Source organism: Larus michahellis, chromosome 12, assembly GCF_964199755.1.
Source record: "Larus michahellis chromosome 12, bLarMic1.1, whole genome shotgun sequence".
Lineage (NCBI taxonomy): Eukaryota > Metazoa > Chordata > Aves > Charadriiformes > Laridae > Larus > Larus michahellis.
The window spans coordinates 10,395,589-10,415,461 of NC_133907.1; the positions used below are offsets into that span (position 1 = coordinate 10,395,589).

At 39.4% G+C, this 19,873-nt stretch overlaps 1 protein-coding gene across 10 annotated transcripts in view; it reads left to right on the plus strand.

Moving 5' to 3' along the window:
* Nucleotides 1–19,873, plus strand: part of SULF2 (sulfatase 2) — a 162,892-nt gene that overhangs the window by 75,871 nt on the left and 67,148 nt on the right. Inside the window, exon 1 of one of the 10 annotated variants that reach the window (XM_074605118.1) lies at nt 17,463–17,801. The exons of 7 other annotated variants lie outside the window; for them this stretch is intronic. The gene's annotated coding sequence lies outside the window, so the exon portion shown is untranslated. 2 more of the 10 variants (XM_074605111.1, XM_074605116.1) reach the window with 2 other exon arrangements.

Sequence of the window (19,873 nt, forward strand, 5' to 3'; positions counted from 1 at the left end):
GTTACAGCAGAAAACTGTATACCTTCCATCTTACCCAGTTGCGAATCATTAATGAAAGGACACAGCAGCATATTGCTTACTGAACATAACCCAGCTGTTTTTCCTACAATTTCAAATAATAGTATAACCCTATCTGCTTGGTCACACTGTTCAGTTAGGTTTGTCCAGGAGCTTGCATGGGTAAACCCTATTGTATTTAGTGTATAAGTGGAAGAAATATAAACAGAAATAGAACTTCAAAGTTTTCATTGTTAGAAATGTCAGTAACCATTACTTGGTCTTTCTGAAGTCATGCTAAGGAGAGTGTGTTGCTGTGTTGAATCTAGGCTGCTGCTGTAAGTGCTGGGATGGTTTTCATTTAACACCTTTCTATCAGCAGATGTTCAGGTGAGCAGATCCCTGCGTGCAATCAGACTTTGTGTGCTAAGCTCTACAGAGCTCAGAAAAATACTAAATACAGCCTTACTGCTTGAATTCTGTTATATGTTAGAAGTGTCTTCTGTTATGTTTTCTACTTTTCAGGTGCTCCTTAGTTTGGAAATTAAGTGGTTCGGCCTTTTTTTCAAGTAATAGTGCAAGCAGTATCAAAGGCTTGACATTTGCTTAGTTTTGAAGTATAATGCACATGAGTGAGGAGGAAATCTTTTGTTCTAGGAATTAGGTGTGTGGTTCGTTTAAAAAATGTTTTACACTCATACATGAATGTAAAAAAAAAAAAAAAGTATTTTTATAAAGGGCAAAGGTACTTACAGTGGCACACAGTTTTTCATATTAGATGAGTGGCAATCGACTATTCAGAAACTGTAAGCTAGGGTTTCCTAAAATGCTGTAATTTGAATTACAGTCTGACTGGAAGAATATGAGTTTACACAATGTGTCCTCTGTGTAGAATGCTTTCTTTTTTTTTTTTTCTTCATCTTTTTTAAATGAAAGTTCATGGATTCAATGTACTTTGCCTGAGTATTTGTAGTCTACCAGATATGCAGGAGAACAATAAAAGAAGAACAGAACTGAGTAATAAGAATAGAGGGGGTAATGTGAAAGTACCTAACTAAATATGGATAAATGCTTGTCAAGGCATTGTGATAAGGCCTTCGCTTTGACAGATACAGATGAGAGAACATCAGGGGAAGTAGAGTTGATATGAGCTTTGTGCTGCAAACAGGCAGTGCACCAATTTTGGGTGTACAGTAAATTTATGACTTGTCTAGAAATCTGGAGCAAGTGTGTTAGGAAGATGAGATCGTTTGTCATATCCTAGAATACAGCAAGCCTGGTAGCCATCGGGTTTGCTGACCTTAGGTGACTCAAATTTTGACGCGGCTTTTTGAAGTGTTGCAACCATTCTGTTTTTGTTTGATTCTTATACCATCCAGATCAGCATAATGTCTTAGCATCTGGCAGTGTGCTGTCACATAAGGAACAGTTGTCTTTGGATTAATTCTCTTGTTCATTCTCAGTTTAGATAGAGAAGTGGATGTGCAATGCAATCCTTAGTTTAAGTAGATTTATTTTTTTGATTTAAAGATACATTGGATAAGATTTTTATTGTAAAAAACAAGTTTGATGTGCACTTTGTTCTTAACAAGGTGAGGTTTGAATTTTTTTTCACCAGGGAAAGGTTTTGTCAGAAAAACAAGAGGAATCAGGTATCCTTGAACCTTGTTCCCTGTTGCTGTCGTGTCTATGATTATTTATGTTGGTACATGCGTAAAATGAGGTGGATAGCATTACGTGCAAGTGTTTTACACCTTGTTACTTAGCTACTCAAAGTACTGCTGCTTTCTAATGAATCACACTGTGATTTTGAACAGATAACCACCTTCTTATGCTGGCTCCCACTGAAAAAAAATGAGGGTAAGAGTGGTTAATCACAAGGATACCGGGACTGATAACTAGGTTTCTTAGCTAACTGGTAAATGAGCAGAACTGTGTAATTTCTGAGAATGAGTTTGAAATTGTCAAACTTGAAAGCCTCAGATTAGGCTCCACTGTCCATTTTTCTTTATATCCTTATACTGCTTTGCTGGGGACCAGAGCTTTAGAATTTTGAGACTCCAAATTTTTGCCTCGTTTTTTTTTTTTTTCTGTTTGCCCTGAAACTATTGATAAAGATACTGCATCTTACTTCTGATCTATGGTACTGCTTCTTTACCAACTTTGCTGACAACCGAACATGGTAAGTCTCCATTTAGATGCCACTATGTAATACTGTTCCATTGTCAAGATCACATCAGGTGAGTGGAGAAGATTTTATGAGTGTTTCCTGCTGTGTGTGAAGTTTATGAAGAAGTATTGGCAACAACATAGGCAGATGTAAACTAAGATGATATTTTAATATTCCATTCATTTTCTTTTAAGTGCATTCTATGTAGTCTAAAAACATATTGAGTGTATGATGTCTATTTTCCTAACCTCTTCCTATCACAGAAAATCTTTAATGACACATATTATTTCAGTTGACTGAATTAAGGAGGGTGGTTAACTGGAGGGAGGAAACTCAGGCTACTAACTACTGTCTCTACCTACTTATCTAGCTCTAGTTGTCTCTTCTTTCTAGGAATATTTACTTATCTAGGTCTAGTTGACTCCTCTGTCTAGGAATATTTATTTCTTTTTCTAGCCTGGTTTTCCTGATGCAGTTTCTTGCCTTCAGTGTTAGAACATGTTGTTTTCCCACTGCCTATTGACCAACTAAAGGAAAGGGTCCAGTACCAGGTAGTCAGACTGCTGCATCCCAAAGAGTTTCTGAATTACGGGAATGCAGATGTGGCGAGGTAAAGTGCGAGCTGAATGGCAGTGCACGTTATAGTGGTATGAAATATTTTACACCTGGCAAGTCTAATTTTTAATGAAGCTTTCAGACAGGGAGATGAAAACGGTTTGACTTTTATCCATTCTGTGTATTACTAGTGGTTATCAACTTTGAAAATTACTTTGTGTTACTGTTATGTTTCTCATATTTGCTGGTTACTTTCTGCTACTTCTGATTGTATCCTAAATGAATTCAAGGAATACTGGAAGAACAAGGTGCCTTTTGTTGTCATAAACATCTGAAGCAATAATTTGAAATCATAATAAACAAGCACATGTCTTCCTGCTTGAAGATGCTCACTGAGGCACCCACTCAGACTTCATCCAGTTCCCCAGAATTAGTTACTTAATAATCTGCTTGGCCTTTGTGGTAAGTTGTGGTAAGACTGTTCCCATGTGTATTACTAAGTCAGAGAAGCATTAATAAAGCTGAAATAAAGCTGGAGAGTATTTACAAGCTTTTGAGGGTGCATCACTGTTGATTTATGGAGTTACTAAAATTTAATAGTAGCTAAATGCATGGGAGTTTTGTCCAAATTTTTGAAAACCATTTCTTCATTGAGGTCAAGTAGTATGAGACCTGAGTGTTACCTATGTTTGTGACGTAGCTTCATATGTGCGTTCAATATTGAATTGCAGCATTGTCTGAGTATTCGTATTTACGAAAGTATGTGAAAATGCAAGCTTCAAATCATGCCCATTTTAATTGTACTTGAAGAATTCACAATGTTGTATTTAATTTGACAGTTGTAGTTCAATCTTTTTAACTTAGGAACTGCTGCAAAGCTATTTGAGGCACTCAGCATTTATTTTTAGAGCTGTAGGTCAGCAAGAGAACTTCTAATGCCCTGTTATAGCAGAGATAGTGGTATTATGCTTCGTTGTAGCTACCAACATCAATCTCATATGCAGCTAATATTATGCCCCTAGGAATAGCCATCCTTACTGTAATCCTTAGACTTTATGATAATGTGTCAGAATGCGGACAAAATACTTCAATGCTTAAATTGCGGAAGGATTCATCATCACATAAACACAGATGTAGAATGACCTGTAAGACTTTTTAAATGCAATAAGTTTGTAAAAATTAAATAGGTTGGTTATTCTAATCTTACATAAGTGCTGCTAAACATAAACTACAATTTCATGTATGCTGCCTCAGACCACTGCAGTTGGACCATTCGTATGATATTCTTTATTTCAGTGAAAGTGGTATGGGGAAAAGCACTGAGATAACACAGAGCTGACATGGAAAGGGGACAGTCAGGGACTGATGTGTATCTTAAGTAAAATCAAAAGCAGCTCGACAACATAAGGCTTACAAATCCAACTTCAGTTAATCATATCTATATCCATGCTATAACTATTTACCACAGTATTTAATTGCTCCTTTCCATTAAACTGATCAAGCTACTAAGAAACTTAAGCTTCTAACTTACCTTAGTTCATCACTGTTCTAGACACTGGGGCAGATCTAATGAACTTTTCCCTGAATTCATTTTTGTCAGACAGTGAGAGGTTAAAATCAGCACATTGCAAACAGAAGGAAGAGAAATATCTGCTATAAAGTTTTTGAGAAGACTTTCTATGAGATTATTGTTGTTAAAGGTCTAAGGAGCTCCTGCTTTGTAACACAGCCTATTAAATAGATACTTTCAATCCCTTTGCCTTGTGTTTATGTCTGATAAGCAAATGTTAACACTCCCACTCCCTAGCTCTGTTTTAAAGCAAGGAGAATAACATTTGCAGATTGTATTTGTGATCATTAAGATTAGATCTGTGCACTACTGGATTATCTGGAAGTATAAACTAGATTTAGATCTGTCTTTTTGCCAGATTGAACCAAGCTCATGATTTATTCTGGTGAACTATGGGAGGAGAAATGATACCTGATCTAGCACAAAGTCTCTTGGGATGAAGTTAATCCAACAACGTTTTTAAACATGTCTGAACTAGCAGAATAGTTTAAAGTCAGCCCTTTTTTTATTGGTTTGATCCATTCAGGCCATCCTAAAATTCAGTAGAATTTTTTTTTTTTAATTTGATTCCAGCAGCAAGGAGTTTTCTATCACTCAACATGTGACTTTTACGTCTAGATTTGTCAGTGACATGCTCACAACTGGGAATGTGTATGGAAAATTAGAACTTGCAGAGGCAGTTGAGGAGGGAATGAAAGAAAAGATGTGCTGCTTGAAGAAAAAGGTTCTAGCCTAAGAATGTTTTCAAAAGTCAAAACAAGCCCTTGAGGTTTTTCTGATGTTCAAATTTGATCACAGAGTAAAAACTGATGAGCGGTGCTTTCTAACTTGAGATGCTGTTAGCGGCAGCGGAGTCTCAATGATTTGAAGAGTGTGCACGAGGCATATGTGTCAGCATCCTCAAGGCAGTTTGTTGTTAAGTACAAACTGGTAAAGCTATGCAAATGCTGTGAGTTATCACCATTGTTTGTTATCAATTCTGCAACAGACAAATCTGCATTATGCTTAAGTTTTAAAAAACATTTTAGTCTCTTAAGATCTCTTACAGCAGAGGCATCAGTTAAGGACTGATGAAAGGGACTCAGTTGGAACATGGTATTTTGTTCTGGATCTTGAGTACTCATCTGCAAATTTTTTTCCATCTTTTTTGTTCTTGTGCTGCGTGCCTGTGATCCTGGTATGGGTAACCCCGGTAGGCAGCTAAGCCCCACGCAGCCGCTTGCTCACTCCCCGCAGTGGGATGGAGGAGAGAATGGGAAGGTAAAAGTGCAAAAACTCTTGGGTTGAGATAAAGACAGTTTAATAGGTAAAGCAAAGTTACATGCATCAGCAAAGCAAAATGAGGAATTCATTCACTACTTCCCATCGGCAGGCAGGTTTTTAGCCATTTCCAGGAAAGCCATTCCCACACGTAACAGTTACTTGGGAAGACAAATGCCATAACTCTGAATGTCCTCTCTTCCTCCTCCTTCCCCCACCTTTTTAATGCTGAGCGTGACATCATATGGTATGGAATGTCCCTTTGGTCGGTTGGGGTCAGCCATTCCTGGTTGTGTCCCCCGCCACAGCTTCTTGTGCACCCCCGGCCTACTCGCTGGTGGGGCGGTGTGAGGAGCAGAAAAGGCCTTGATGCTGTGTAAGCGCTGCTCAGCCATAACTAAAACATCAGCGTGTTGTCAACACTTCTTTTTGACGGAAATCTAAAACATAGCACCATATTAGCTACTCTGAAGAAAATTAACTCTATCCCAGACAAAACCAGTACAGATCCTTAGGGGATCAAAGTAAACAGTCTGCCTATTAACTGTTGTAGCAAGATACTGAATCGTGACTTTCCATCATAAATACATTGATATTTTCCTACTTGCCTTTTTTTTTTCCTCACAAACTGGACAGGACTGGGATAAGTTATAAGTACCTGAAGTTATGTGATTATATCAGAATCCTAGTTATTTATTTATTCTTTGAAACTTCCTGTTCTGTTTACTTCATGGCTGTTGAGCGATTGAGCACTTGAGCATTGTGTCATCAATATAGATCTGTCTATCCAAGTCTTCAGACAGCCCAGAATACCAGATACGGAAAGTATAAACTGCTTTACTAAGGTTGCGTTAAGGAGTTTCTGTTTCAAATTTAACACCAGTCAGTGTATAGGTCTGTGTCTTGCATGGAAAGGTTGTTATTGCCTCGGATGCTGTACCCCACCATTCCCCTTGTTCTTCTCCCTGTCTCCCTTCCTCTGCCTCACCCTACACCTCAGAAACATATGTGCATATTGCCGACTGCAGTAAGTGCTGGAGCATTCCTTAGTTGACACTCACCAGATGTACCTGCACACATGTAGGTACCTCGTTTGCTCTGGAGGCTTCTCCAGAGTACAGGGCAGTTCTCATATGCTCACTCCGTGGTAGCATTATTTGAATGCGTATTGCCTAGAGCCCTGCATTATTGCTCCAGTTATCTAAGTGGGTGACGGTTCAGAGCATAATTGTCTGACACCTTGGTTGGCAACACTAATCTGAAAGCCCTTCCATGTGCTGGAGTATCAAGGAGAGCTGTTAGCACAGGATGGTTGAAATGTTCTGATGCAGGTGTAGAAACTATCATAAGCAAACCAAGTGGTTGCATATTATGTAGCCTTAGAGATTTAATCTGCGGAGCCTCAGGGGTCCATGGGCTTCAAGTAGGAAAGTGATAGCAAATAGAACAGTGTTTTGGAGCCCAGGATGTCTGTTCCTAGATGGATCACTGACCTGTTGAATTGACCTTGAGTAAGTCACTTTAACTTTCTACAGCTCAGTTTCTCAATCAATGTAACAAATACTCCATATCTGATTCATAAGCCTCTTTGAGATCTAATTATGAAAAGCAGTAGGTAAGAAGTCAAGTTACTATTAGAGAATGTAAGATACACAAAACCAGTTAAGCTAAAAATCTAACAGAATTATAACTCATATTTTCATCTAGAAAAAGCCAAAAGTAAAGTTTAACGTAACACAAAGTGGCCTCAGATCTGAACTACACTGCCATATGATAACGTAATGTCCTGATGCAGATCTCATCTTAGTGTTCTGCAGTGTCAGGCAAAGGGCAGGCTTAGGGGTTGCAAAAGATCAAATACTGTGGGAAGTGGCTGGCTATTCCCACCTCATACTGAGATCTGGCAGTCTGCAATAGTAACTCTGGAATAGCTTTCCTGTTGTTTCTCTCTGCAGAATTTCTTTTAAAGTACCAGCATTCATCCAGCATTCATCAATCTGGATGATTGATATGTGCAGATACAGGCTGAATTTACCCTGAGCTGCAAAGGAAGCGGCTCAGCCCAAAAACATTGTTCTAAACTAAAATTCGTGATCAAAAACTCATACCTCATAGTAGGAAAAAAAAAAAATCCACCACCAAACCAAAAGAGCTCTAGAACAATACTAACCTTAGTGACTTGAATTCCAATTGGGAACTTTTTTTTTGGGGGGTGAGGGTGGGTGGGTATGGAATTGGCTTGAGTTTTAGGAAAAGCTGCAAGCTACAAATTTTGGCCCTTGTCTGTCTGGAGTTCAGATCCAAGGGTTTATTTTAGGCGTATCTATAGCAGTGGGATAAGAAAGGGGAATTATCGGGTGGGGGGAGGAGTAGGAGGAGGAGTTAGCTGGGAGGAGCAGGTTTCCAACCTTAACATTTTTGTCTTTAAAAATTGCATCTGAATATATCAAATGAATATATATCATTCATCTTTCTGCTCTTCAGGCTGGTTTTGACAAATTACTAACTGAGATCTAAGAAGACTTTCAAAATGCTGTCTTTTTTTCTTTGCACATATTATTTTTAAACAGAAGTATTCCTGTATTTTGAAAGATTTTTTTAGGTGCTTTTCCTTTTGACTGTTTTGAATTTTAATAGAGTAGATATATAGCTACATTAAAAAATAAGTGAAACTAAACACATTATTTTTTGAGATAACACTTTATCCCAATTGATAGTGAAAAGTCTTTCATAGTCTCTTTGTAGGGCATAAACAATATCTTAAAAGATCTGGACAAGGAGATGAAATACTACTTCTAACTTCTTATCATTCAGTTTTAATATGGTTCAAATAAAGATGGTTTTTAAGAGATATTAAGAGATTTTTTTTTTATTGTAAGAGATATTACTGCCCATAAAAAATTAACGTGTTTTCCACTGCTGTTAGCATTTGAAGTGTTATCAGCTTCCTTCTGGCAGATGATACACTGCTTTAAGTTTCAAATATCTACTAATTCATGCAGCATTTGAAAGCAAACATTCTAAACAGGTGCTACCTGATATAACTCATTTTGATTTTGACTTGGTGAGCCTGAGACTGGGTTATTATTTGCATATGTTTCTCCTTTTTCCATACCTTGGATATTGTAACCACCATGTTTTGCAAGAATTTTATGCCCAGGATAGTTTTTTTTAATAAATTAAAATTGCCCAAGGCATTTTAGAGGTTTTAATCATAAAACTGTGAGTGTTGAATAGATTCTCATTTAGCAAGTGTGTCACGGTGCTTTTGGTGAAATATTTTTTGTGTTGTTGTTCATTTAAAATACTTTCTTCTTGGTAAAATATACTAGACTATTTCAGTTACTTTGTATTAAGCTGATGCAAGCCAGAACAAAATTTGGTGTGTGAGTGTGTGTGCATTTAGAAATATGCAAGACAAAAATCTGCTGGTGGGTAGGAAATGACATACATACTACTATAGCCAGAACTCTTCGGATAAAACATTCCACTTCACAAAAGATTCTGTCCTTTTTAAAATCCATTCAGCTGGAAATTACTAAGTCTGAAGTTTGTCTTGACCTACTTCATTGCTAGTAAACAAAATTAAAAACATTTTAATATTGAGCTATAAATATTGATAGGCGCTTTACTGTCATTCATACTTGAAGGATAGCAGTTAAATTTTTTGGTTTTACCACTGTTATTACTAAAAATCTCTGTGATGACTTGATAGGTACCTCCAGGAGCTTTTTGCTGATACTGCCTGGTTTTAGTCAGAAAAACCTAAAAGCCAAATCTGCAAGAACAGATTTTGAGTTTAAAATCTGATTTTAACTAATTGCTCTGTATCTACAGTTTACATGTCAACTTTTCAGTGTATGGTAAGAGCTTTTTCCAACTAAGAGCATCCGGTCCTATCTTGAAAAATAATCTCTTAAATTTCTAAAGAAATACACTCAGGTAATCTTTTTCATGTCAGACACTCTTATTTGGCAGGGGGAGGTAGTTGATCTCTGCTATACTTTGGGACTAGAAAGTTTCTTGAGTTATTACTATAATCAACCATGAGTGTGATGAGGTATGCAAATAACATAAAGTCAAATAAAGTACAAATAAAAAGGTTGCATTGACAAACATTGGGATTTTTCAGCTACAATTTCAGGACATAAGGAAAGCTACATAATTTTTCCAAACTGTTTCCCATGAGTGCTAACCACTTCTGAAAAATCAATTCACTCCATTTTAAGTGTGTAAATGAGACTTACTATATGTCAGATATCTGACCTGCAATTTGTTGCTCACTGGTAATGAAGAAGCTTTGCAGTGATAGAAATATAAACTGTGCTTCTGCTAAAGTTAGTAATAAAGTTCTCTCTGAATTCAGGATCAGACATAAGTTTCAAGGAATGATTGAAATCAGAAATAATACGTATTTGAAGCCAGAAAGGGCAGCTGTGATGTTTAAAAATAAAAAAAATAAAGAATCAAAATGATGTTTAGAGGGACCAATCAGGCTCAATTTGTTCTTTGCCAAATATAGCTGCAGCCAGCTTTGCTCCTACAACGGTGATGAGTTAGGGGTTTTTTAAATGGCAAATAGAGTGGATGCTGCTTGTGAATCTAGAGAAAATGACATAGAGCTAAGTATTTTTCTCAAATGGAAAGAGAAATTATGATTACAAATAATAACTCAAAGTGATGGTATTGAATAGCAAAGGAGCTCAGTTGGATCTTGTAGTACGCCGTACGCATGAAGAAAACATAGATATAAATCGCCTAAAAAGGGTACTTATGTGATAGAAAATAAAAGGTTGAAACTAAGATAATTAGGTAGAAGACCAGGATGCTAGTCAGATTACAGAATTGGAATCTCTTATCTTGTTATATAAAATATGAAAGAAGAATCTAATTGCACAGGACTGAACACAGACAGTAGCTGAAGGCTTATTTTTAGCACTTCAGACAACTCTATAATCATCCTGAAATCTTTGAAAGATGAACAAAAATCAGATCTATTTATATGGATGTATTAAAAAAATTTAACACCAAAGATGAGAAGAGGAAGAAATGGCATTGCAGGGTCCATTTCCGACATCACTGAGCCAGTGGCTGTTAACAGTATAGTATTGTAGTCATGGTCTAGGTTTTCTTGCACACGTGAATCTTGTCACTTCCTTATAGGAGATTATAAACTATGAAGGTAGGGAGGTGAGACTAAAGATCAAGTGTAGATGCAACTCTGTTTCTAACTTTCTGGAAATGAAAGTAAAGCATTCTTTAGCAGGGATGGGACATGCTTCTGTTTCAGTATTTTTCTCATCTTGAATGAAGTAGAAAGCATTTGGATGGCTTTAGTGTCCTTTAGACGTTGTATAAATAATCTCTGCCCTTGGGACCTAGGGAAAAAAATTGAAACTGTTGATTTCTAATTGAAAACTTTTTTACGATATAATAAATTATATTTTAAGAACACTTAACGTATGCATTAAATCTTGCAAATGACTGCACGTTACCTGTACTGAGCTACCATAACACTATCAAAACTGCATATCTACTTGCTGATACATCTCTGTAGTCCCCAGAGGAAATAACCTGTATAACAAAATGACCTTAAAGAAAGGGAGTCAGGAAACCCCCAAGGTCCTTGCGGTTGATCAGTAAGTGAGAGATGCCGATAACTGGTAGGTGAACACTTCTCATAAAGTAACTGCTCTGTCTCTGACGAATCAGTCCTGACCCTCAAGGGACATCTACAAAGCACCTTCAAATGATAAGCCTCAATATTAAAATTCATGACTCTGTTAAAAGGTAAAAATGATAGACTTGTTAGACATGCTGGTTTTATAGGCATTGTAATTTTCTTAACCTCTCTTCTGATTTCTCCTGTATCCCCACCCCAGTAATAAGTCTGTTTTTCAGGGGATGAGTTACTTCTTTGTTTTAACAGTTCAAGCTGTGTCTCCTCTTTATTTGTTAGAAAGCCTTCCTATATCAGAGATATGAGCTACTTTTCTTTCAGATGGATTGATTAACACATTAGTTAAACTCTGAGCAGTTTAACTTTGAAGATTGCTGCTTCTATTTCAGACCTGAAGAAGTAGTGCTTGATATGCCTGAGGGCATGTCTGTTCCCTCCCATGTGTAGCAGTTGATCTAATAACAGGTATCACATCCTACCAGAAGCTTTGCCTCCCTCGTGCTATTGAGAGAACTGAAGAAGAAAATGACTTAGCCTTCTTTGTGTGTGTGAAACCCTGGCAATTGTGTAATTTGTTCTGCTAATATTTTTTAAAATTATGCATTTTGAAGTCCAACTTAGAACATATGAATATTCAGACAGATCCAGATACCCGTATTATTATCAAAAGTATTTGAGGTAGAGAAGGAGGCCTACTAAACAGTAATGATTAGAAGACATAATGAAAAGCAGAGTAAGTAAACAGTGAGCTGTAGCTTTTCTAATGGAGGTGAAGTCCAGTTGCATCCCTTTGGACTTAGTGCCTACAGAATAGGTCTTTGTAAGTGAAAGTACTTCTGCTGTAGATGCAGCGAATTCACCCGAACATAAAAACCACAAACTAAACATTTATATGGCAAAGAGTACATAACTGTCGTGGTTTGACCCTGGCCAGCAACTAGGGCCACGCAGCTGTTGACTCACTCCCCCCAGCTGAGCATGATGTTGATGGTATGGAATATCCCTTTGGCCACCTTGTCCTGTCTGTGCTCCCTCTCGGCTTCTATGGGAAGCTGAAAAAGTCCTCGACTTACTGTAAACATAACTTAGCAACTACTAAAACAATATGTGTTGTCAACATTATTCTCATACTAAATCCAAAACACAGCAGCTACTAGGAAGAAAATGGACCCTATCCCAACTGAAACCAGGATAATAACATACAGTGGGTACCTGCTCCAATTTGGGAGCTATTCAGAGGCAGGAGATGAAGGTGACCATTCAGGGTGCCAGGAGTGCTTTACTGGAGATAGATGGAGATAGTGTGGTCACGCGGATAGATCCTTGACTAACACTAAATGCACAGTGAGCCACAGAAAAGAGTGGACATTGTAGTGTTATGTTAAGGTGAGGCCTCCTGTTCTATCTATCCTCTATCAGTTGATTATACATTTTTCTGCTCTAATAATTTCAAATCCAGAGGATAGGTGTTTTTTAGATAGGCACAGAGTATTTCATCATTACATACTTTACTACTTTCTTAGGAAATGTTATTTAAATAAGGGCAATGGCTATTGACTTCTCTAAGAAAAGTTTTACTAAAAGTGAATATAAGTCTTTCACGTTTTGCATCACATACCAACTTGTGCAGAGATTGCAACTAATCATTAGTTGAATGATGTGTTCAGTAGATTATTGTCCCATTACTCCCTATCCATACATTTTCAACATCCAGGTATCAGAACAGGAGGCAGTCTGAGCACCATACTAAAATGTGTTTAAAGCCTACAAGGGAAAATTGGATCAGGATGTCAAAAAAATCCCAACCCTGAATTCTTTATGAAAAGAAAAAAATTTTACTGAAATAAATTATTAAATCATTGCTGGCTTACAAGCAGCTGTTCTAAGGGTAATTTATAAATGGGCAAAAAGGAGGTGTGCATTTTTCACTACTGTTCTCTTTTCTTTTTTATATGGACTGTGTGAAGAACAATTCATTAAATTTACATCCACTGTATAGATCTTCAGATGCATCTTTGAGCCTTATTAATAATATTAATGCTCAGAACATGCATATTAATTCTGTATGTGAACTTCAGAATCATTCTAGTGGTGTTTTCTTATGGATTTGTTTGGCTTTCCAGGAAAGATTTGTTTTGAGTCTGTTGTCCAAATAGATAAGCTATCACTTCTCTCAGTGCACTGGGGTGTTACTTTGACAACTTCCCCATCGTCTTTGCTGCTTCAATATTTCTCTAAGTAACTTGCATCCACTGTTGTCAGTTGTGATCAAAATTCATTTGATTAATCTTAAACTAGAATTATATTGTCCTGACACATTGTAAACTCATAGTTGTAACTAAATTCATACAGTATACTACACTTAATCTTTCTTTTCCCACTGAAGAGTATAATGCATTTCTTTGCTTAGCATTTGGATCAATCAAGTGAGGTGAATTTTTTCCTTCTCGTTTGCTTTTCTTGGCTCTGTTCCCCTTTTCCATTTTCATAGTACCTCAAACATATAAACCATTTTCTCCCATAACGTGATTGCATATTTATAGAAAAGATAAGACTGGAGCAATTGTCCACAAAATCATATTGAGCTGGAGTCTGTGATATAAAATGCGTGCCATGTGAGGGCTCAAGGAGTGGAGCATATTGTGCTGTTTGTGCCTTCCTAATAGCATTCTGGTTTGCTGCTGAAGCAGTATTTCCACATTTTATGCAACTGAAATGCAGTTGTATAAAGAAGTAAAAAATTAAACTCTATACTGCCATAAGGTCTCTGACCAGTTTAATTAGTATAACTCTGGATTGATTACTGTAATAAATTACACTGAGGAAAAGCAAGTGAGATCAGACTGGTATTATATTGCTGGCTTTATTTCTGGGTCTGTAAAGATGGCTCAGAGCATTAAAAAATATGAAAGTAGAGAGGAGAAATCAAAATGATTAATGGTTTGAGAGGTTTACACATGATGAGTAGTTATAATGATAAAGATTAGCCAGTCTGAAGAAGAGTTGGAAGGCATTGACTGAAGTATATAAAAATGTGAAAGCCGGCCTTTCTTTTCTATTCCACGTAACGTGAGAAAAGAACAATATTTGAGCTCTGAAAGCACAATGTATTTGGCAACAGCGAAAGACATGCCTTGCACAGCATGTTACTTATCTTCTGGTTTCGGGGTGTTGTTTTTTGTGACTTTGGACTCTCCCTGACTGTCTTCTCATTTCCCAGAAGTTGCTTCTCTGTATCGCTGACGTGCTGCTCTTCCTATTGTGCTCTTACGGGGGACAGTTCCCCAGGAGTGCTTGTTACACCTTTCAGTTTCAGCTGTTGTCTCAGAACTCAAGAAAAGGTAACAGGTGTGGATCACCACTGTCTATCTGCCAGCTGGATCATAGTGGCTCCCTTTTACGTGCAAATCCATAGTCTAGTTAACAGCCCAACATGCATTGTTCAATATATTTTTCTATGCCCCAGTACTCGAAAGTAAGAACCTGTAGGTGAAATTTTTGGAGGGATTTATGTGCCTAACAATGCAGAGAGATATGTGATGATATTTAAAGAAATCCCTGTGCATCTGTTTTCTCCTAATTTTAATGGGTATATCCTGGGATTGGTTGGTTTTTTTAGACAAATTGTTTAGATAATAGGCAACATTGGTTTTGAGGTATGGTAAAATAACTCCAAGCTGTTCCATGGCATACTGTGAGAGAGATCTGAAAATGAGGTGGTGATGCACAGCGAAAAAGCGCTGGTGTGGGAGTTGAAAGGGAATGATCTTGCTTCCTCATTTTATCTTTTGAACTCCTGATCATTTGTGGTGATCCATATACATCAGTGGAATCATTTTCCAGGTAGTGAATTAAAAGAGTTTGTTTTGTTTAAAAAGCAGATAACTAAAAAGTTCCTTCCCCATTGCACCAGTAGGCTTTCAGACCTTGTTTTACCAGTAATTTCACATGATTTTGTTGCCCTGGACTTCAAATAAACCACAGTGTTTTAAATACGTCTATATCCCTTGAATTTTTGGCAATAGGAAAACTAGCTGAAATCACTAAACTGCTTTAACTTTGGAAACTGCTCACCAAGTATGCATAATAGTTGTTATCCATCCTGTTTTGTAACAGTGCCAGAACAAGTTCTTTTGAAATGCATGAGATGGAAACCCCATTCTCTTCAAGAGGAAGCACCTTTCACTTCGCAGGGTTGTCTCAGACCAGGGGGTATATTATCCTCTTAATGCACTTGCATAACTCCCATTAACATTAATGGAAATTACATGCACTCCCTGTGAGGTGGATATACCCTTTTGTTGAAATTTTGTTGAAATTGTGACAGATTTTTCCAGTGATGTTAAATCAAATTTAGATCGCAATACTAATGTCACTAATACTAGTTTTAGTATCTTTGTTGCTTGTAGTTTATATTAATGAAAATTCACAGTGGTCATGTGTTTCTTATAATGGGAAAATCCCATTTACCATGCTCTGGAAAAATTATATTTTAAACAGTGAGCTTGCCCATTTCCTTCTCCAATGTAAAATGTGTAGCACTGTGTAGAAAACTTTGTATTTTCTTTTGGTTTGGTAGAAACTGTTTGCAGTCCCTTTGGAGATCATTTGTAGAGGTTGTGTATTGCAGATGACAAACTGTTGGCCTGTGGTTAGGACAGAGGAACGCTGGGTTCCTGGGTCTCTTCCTGGCCTTGTTGCTGAAAGGCTCTTTGGCTCGGGGTGACTCGGCTGCCTTGTCTGACACTAATTCATGTCTAAAATGCGCAGAATCAGAACATTGTAGCTCACAGGTGTGTTGTAAAAATTAATTGTCTGCAAATTGTTTTATTGTGAGATGGAAGTCGCTAGCAAAAGGTCAAATGTTATCTCAGAATGCAATATAACAATTTTATCAACATGTTAGCAAGATGTGGCTCCTGTTTTACACACAGCTTTTGTCTTAGTGCAACGCTCTGTCAGGGAGCAATTTATTTATACCAATACAGTTATACTGTTGCAGCCCCTAGTGTGGACGGAGTTGTACTGACATGAAGTGCTTCACTTCTATTGTTTATTCCTGTCCATACAGGAGCGTGCTTGGTACCTTGGTAGTGACATACTTGTATTTGGAGGAACTGTGCCATTTCAATTTTTGCTAATTTAGGGTCAGTCTATGTGCAGCCAACAATGAAAAAAGGCTCAAGATGATTAGCATTCTCCAGCAAAGTCTGTCTTAGGTCATTGGAGGCAATGCTTGTTTGAAAGCAAAAATCCAAATAAATCATAGGTGTTACAGGAGTATTTTAATATATGTATGTTGCATTACTTTTCAAAATACTTCTAGAACTCTATAGTTCTTTATGTGAGTCTCTTCTGCTCTGGCTTTTTCCCTTAAAACTGCATCTAGTCATTTTCCTATAGCATTTTCAGGAACCATCATATTTCTTGGTTCTGCATGGTTCTGCAGCTGTGTGCGTATTTTGACTTGAGTAGGGGAATTATAGGATCTTCTTTTTCTGTCTGTTTCTTACTCCTCCTCTTCCATTGATTGTTGTTCTTGCAGAGGAAAACTATATCCTGTCTGTTTTCAACCACATAAACCACTTTCACTGTAGCATCATTTTATGATAAAAGTAGTGGCATAAAGTTCTTTTTATTTTCAGATGTATGTTTTCTGATGCATATTTTAAATATAGAGATTCAAAATAAAAACTTACAGATACACTGGAATTTGTGATCGATGGTCTCCCCCATGGATAATTCGGTATTAGGGGTAGTAATAAGTGTCGCGAAGTTCTGCGGTAACCTGTGTTGCATGTGTGACATTATCAGCATGGGAATGCTGGAAGAAAGTGTTACACTCTTGTATTTTTTTAACATTTAATGTACCAGTATCTTTGAAAGATGCGTATTTCAGAGGTCCTTACAGAATACACTGGAGATAGTACATATTTAGATATTTATCCAAACACTGATGAGTTCCAGGAGTAGACTAATGCGTTCCAAGTAGCATAGACTGCACCTGCTGAAAGAAGAACTTGATTAAGCTTTCCTTAATTACTGATGAACATTGCCTCCTTTAACTTCAACTGCACTGGGGTCTGCATTACCACCCCATGAAGAAGTCATCAGCCTCCCCCTACACAGGTGTGTCTGCAGGGCCCCAGGCAGCCCCTAGCCCCTTCGGTGTCTGCCCCCGCCCTCCTCCGCCCAGCAGCGCTGCGGGGGGGCTCGGCTGCGAGGGCCCTGCCTGGCCTAGCGAGAGGAGGCAAGAAGGGCGTAAAACATGAGGGGCAATTAATTCACTCTCCCCACCCCTCAATGGACTGTCCCCTTTGCTTATAAAGGCTTTGTGCACCCGGCGGCAGCTCAGCCTCGGCCCCTTCCCCTCGGAGGGGGGCTGCCTCTGCGGCCTCCCCGCTTCCCCGGGGTGCGGAGCGGGACCCCCGCCGCGTCCCACCGGGCGGGCAGAGCCGCAGCCCGTGGTGCTGCCGCCGGACTTTGAATGAGCCGGGGGCTGGTGGAACAGGTTTCCTCTCTGCGCGCTGCCGGGCCATTGCGTCAATCCTGGGAGGAGGATCCTCGAGGTAAATGAACTTTTTTTAAACGGGAAAAGGAGAAGAAGGGAGAGGAGGAAGAAGCGGGGGGGCAGCAGCACCCGCCTGAGCCGCTTCCTCTAAACGCTTGTTCGGGAAACGGGCTCCGGCCGCTGCCCGACCCACGGCCGGAGGATGCGCTTCTCCGCCCCGGCGGGCGCCGGGCTCTGCCGGCGGGCTGTGAGAGCACCGGCGCGGCGCGGCTGAGCGCCAGCTCCGCGGGTGAGTGTGCGGCGGCGGCGCTGCCCGCGCAGGCAGCGCTGGAAGAACGGGGTGTCTGGAGCCCTCCCTCCCGCCCTCCTCCCCGGCTGGGGACGGCGCGGAGCCTGGGAGAGGCCGGGCGGCGGTGCCCTCGGATCTGGGGCTGCCGGAGGCCGAGCCAGGCTGCCATAGCGGGGAGCCTGGGCGGAGGGTCTAATGCAGCAGGCGGCGAGCAGGTCTGGCCGCGCTCCTGCAACATAGGTAACGGGCGGGGACGGAAGTTGAGCGAGGTGTTACGAGAAAAAAAGGGGCTTGGGGCTGGGAGGGCAGGCAGGAGGCTGGACCGGCGGAGGCTGGAGGAGAGGGAATGCGGTCCGGTCCGGTCCTGCCGTCGGGATGGCTGCGCCCCCGCTCTCAGCCCCGTCTGGTGCGGCGGGAGCTCCCCTGGAGCGCCACCGCCCTTCGGCCCTCCCGGCCTTGAGGCTGCTGCCGGCACGGCGGGGTGGGCGCTCGCTGCCAATTAATCCTGCCGGGGGGGCATCGTGCCGCGCCCCTGTCCCTACGCGGGGGAGGAGAGGGTACGGTCCCGGGGCGGTGGGTGCTGGAGGGGCCGTGTGCTTGCCGCCCCCTCGCCGGTGTCCCCCGGTCAGTGAGAGGCAACCGTGCCGGGCTGGGGCTGTGCGGAAAAGAGTTTCCAAAGACAACTGATGGCATAGCGCTTTGCTTCTCATTGAACAGATTCCCCAGCGCATCCGGGTAATGTGTCTATCTGAATGTCTATATGTGTTTGCTTATGTATATACACAGCGTGATTTTTCTTCTGTATGCGGCTACAAAAAATTCTGTTTACTTGATAGAATGTATCTGTGTAATGGTAACTGTGCTTGCCTACTTTTTCTGTTAATTCACTTGCATTCATTCCTTTCTGGTGTTTCCAGAAGTGAAAGTCTGTGGTTATTACTGTACTTAATACAAGTTAATATAATTATCTTTAAAGTCAAAGACCATGTATCTTTATTATTTATAAATATGTGAAGATAATAAGTATAATAGGGAAATGATTCTTAATCTCTTTCAAGTTGTTAGTGGGTTATCATTGCATGTGGCGCAGAAAAGCGTGTTTATTATTGTGTATTTGGGGGATCCAAACAGCAATTTAACCTATCTGAGGACTAACTAATTTTGTGTGTATCACTGGGAAGCTCTAATAATAGCACACAAGCAGTGAACAGAAAGAGTAGTATGGATTCATGGAAAGTATACTGTGCTGTTTAAAATACTTTTTAAAATATCAAGGCCTAGGGAAAGCTATCTAACTTATGATTCAATTTTATTTAAAATAAAGTTACAGAATAGGAAAGAGGTTCTGTAATGCAAGTAAGCTTCCCTGTGATAAATGTTTCACTTTGGTACAGTTCCACCAGCATAAGCAAAGCGAGTCAGAAGAACGTGTCTGAATAGTAATCAAGTGCTCTAATAAGTCTGGAAGCTCTTTTCCTGACTTCTGAAGAAATGGTAAATACTTGCAAATAAAAATAACTTATCCGTAGATTGTGTAGGTGAATCAGCACAACTGTCATCTTTGAGAGTCACATTTCGCACTGGGGGTTTGATTTTGTACTTTCTCTTAAATTTTTGTCTGTCGGGTGAAAAAAAATCAGAAAGTGTAAAACTATAAGAAAGCACAGCATGCTGTTAGATTACAGCAGTAATGTTGATACCAGCCTTCCCCTGAGAACCTTGTTTGATTGCAAACAAGATTCTTCCCAGTCCACATATAAAACTCTGTTTATCTCTTACAAACAAAATATAATGGTTTCAAATGATGGTTGACAGCTTCAGTGAAAAAGGAGTTATAACGA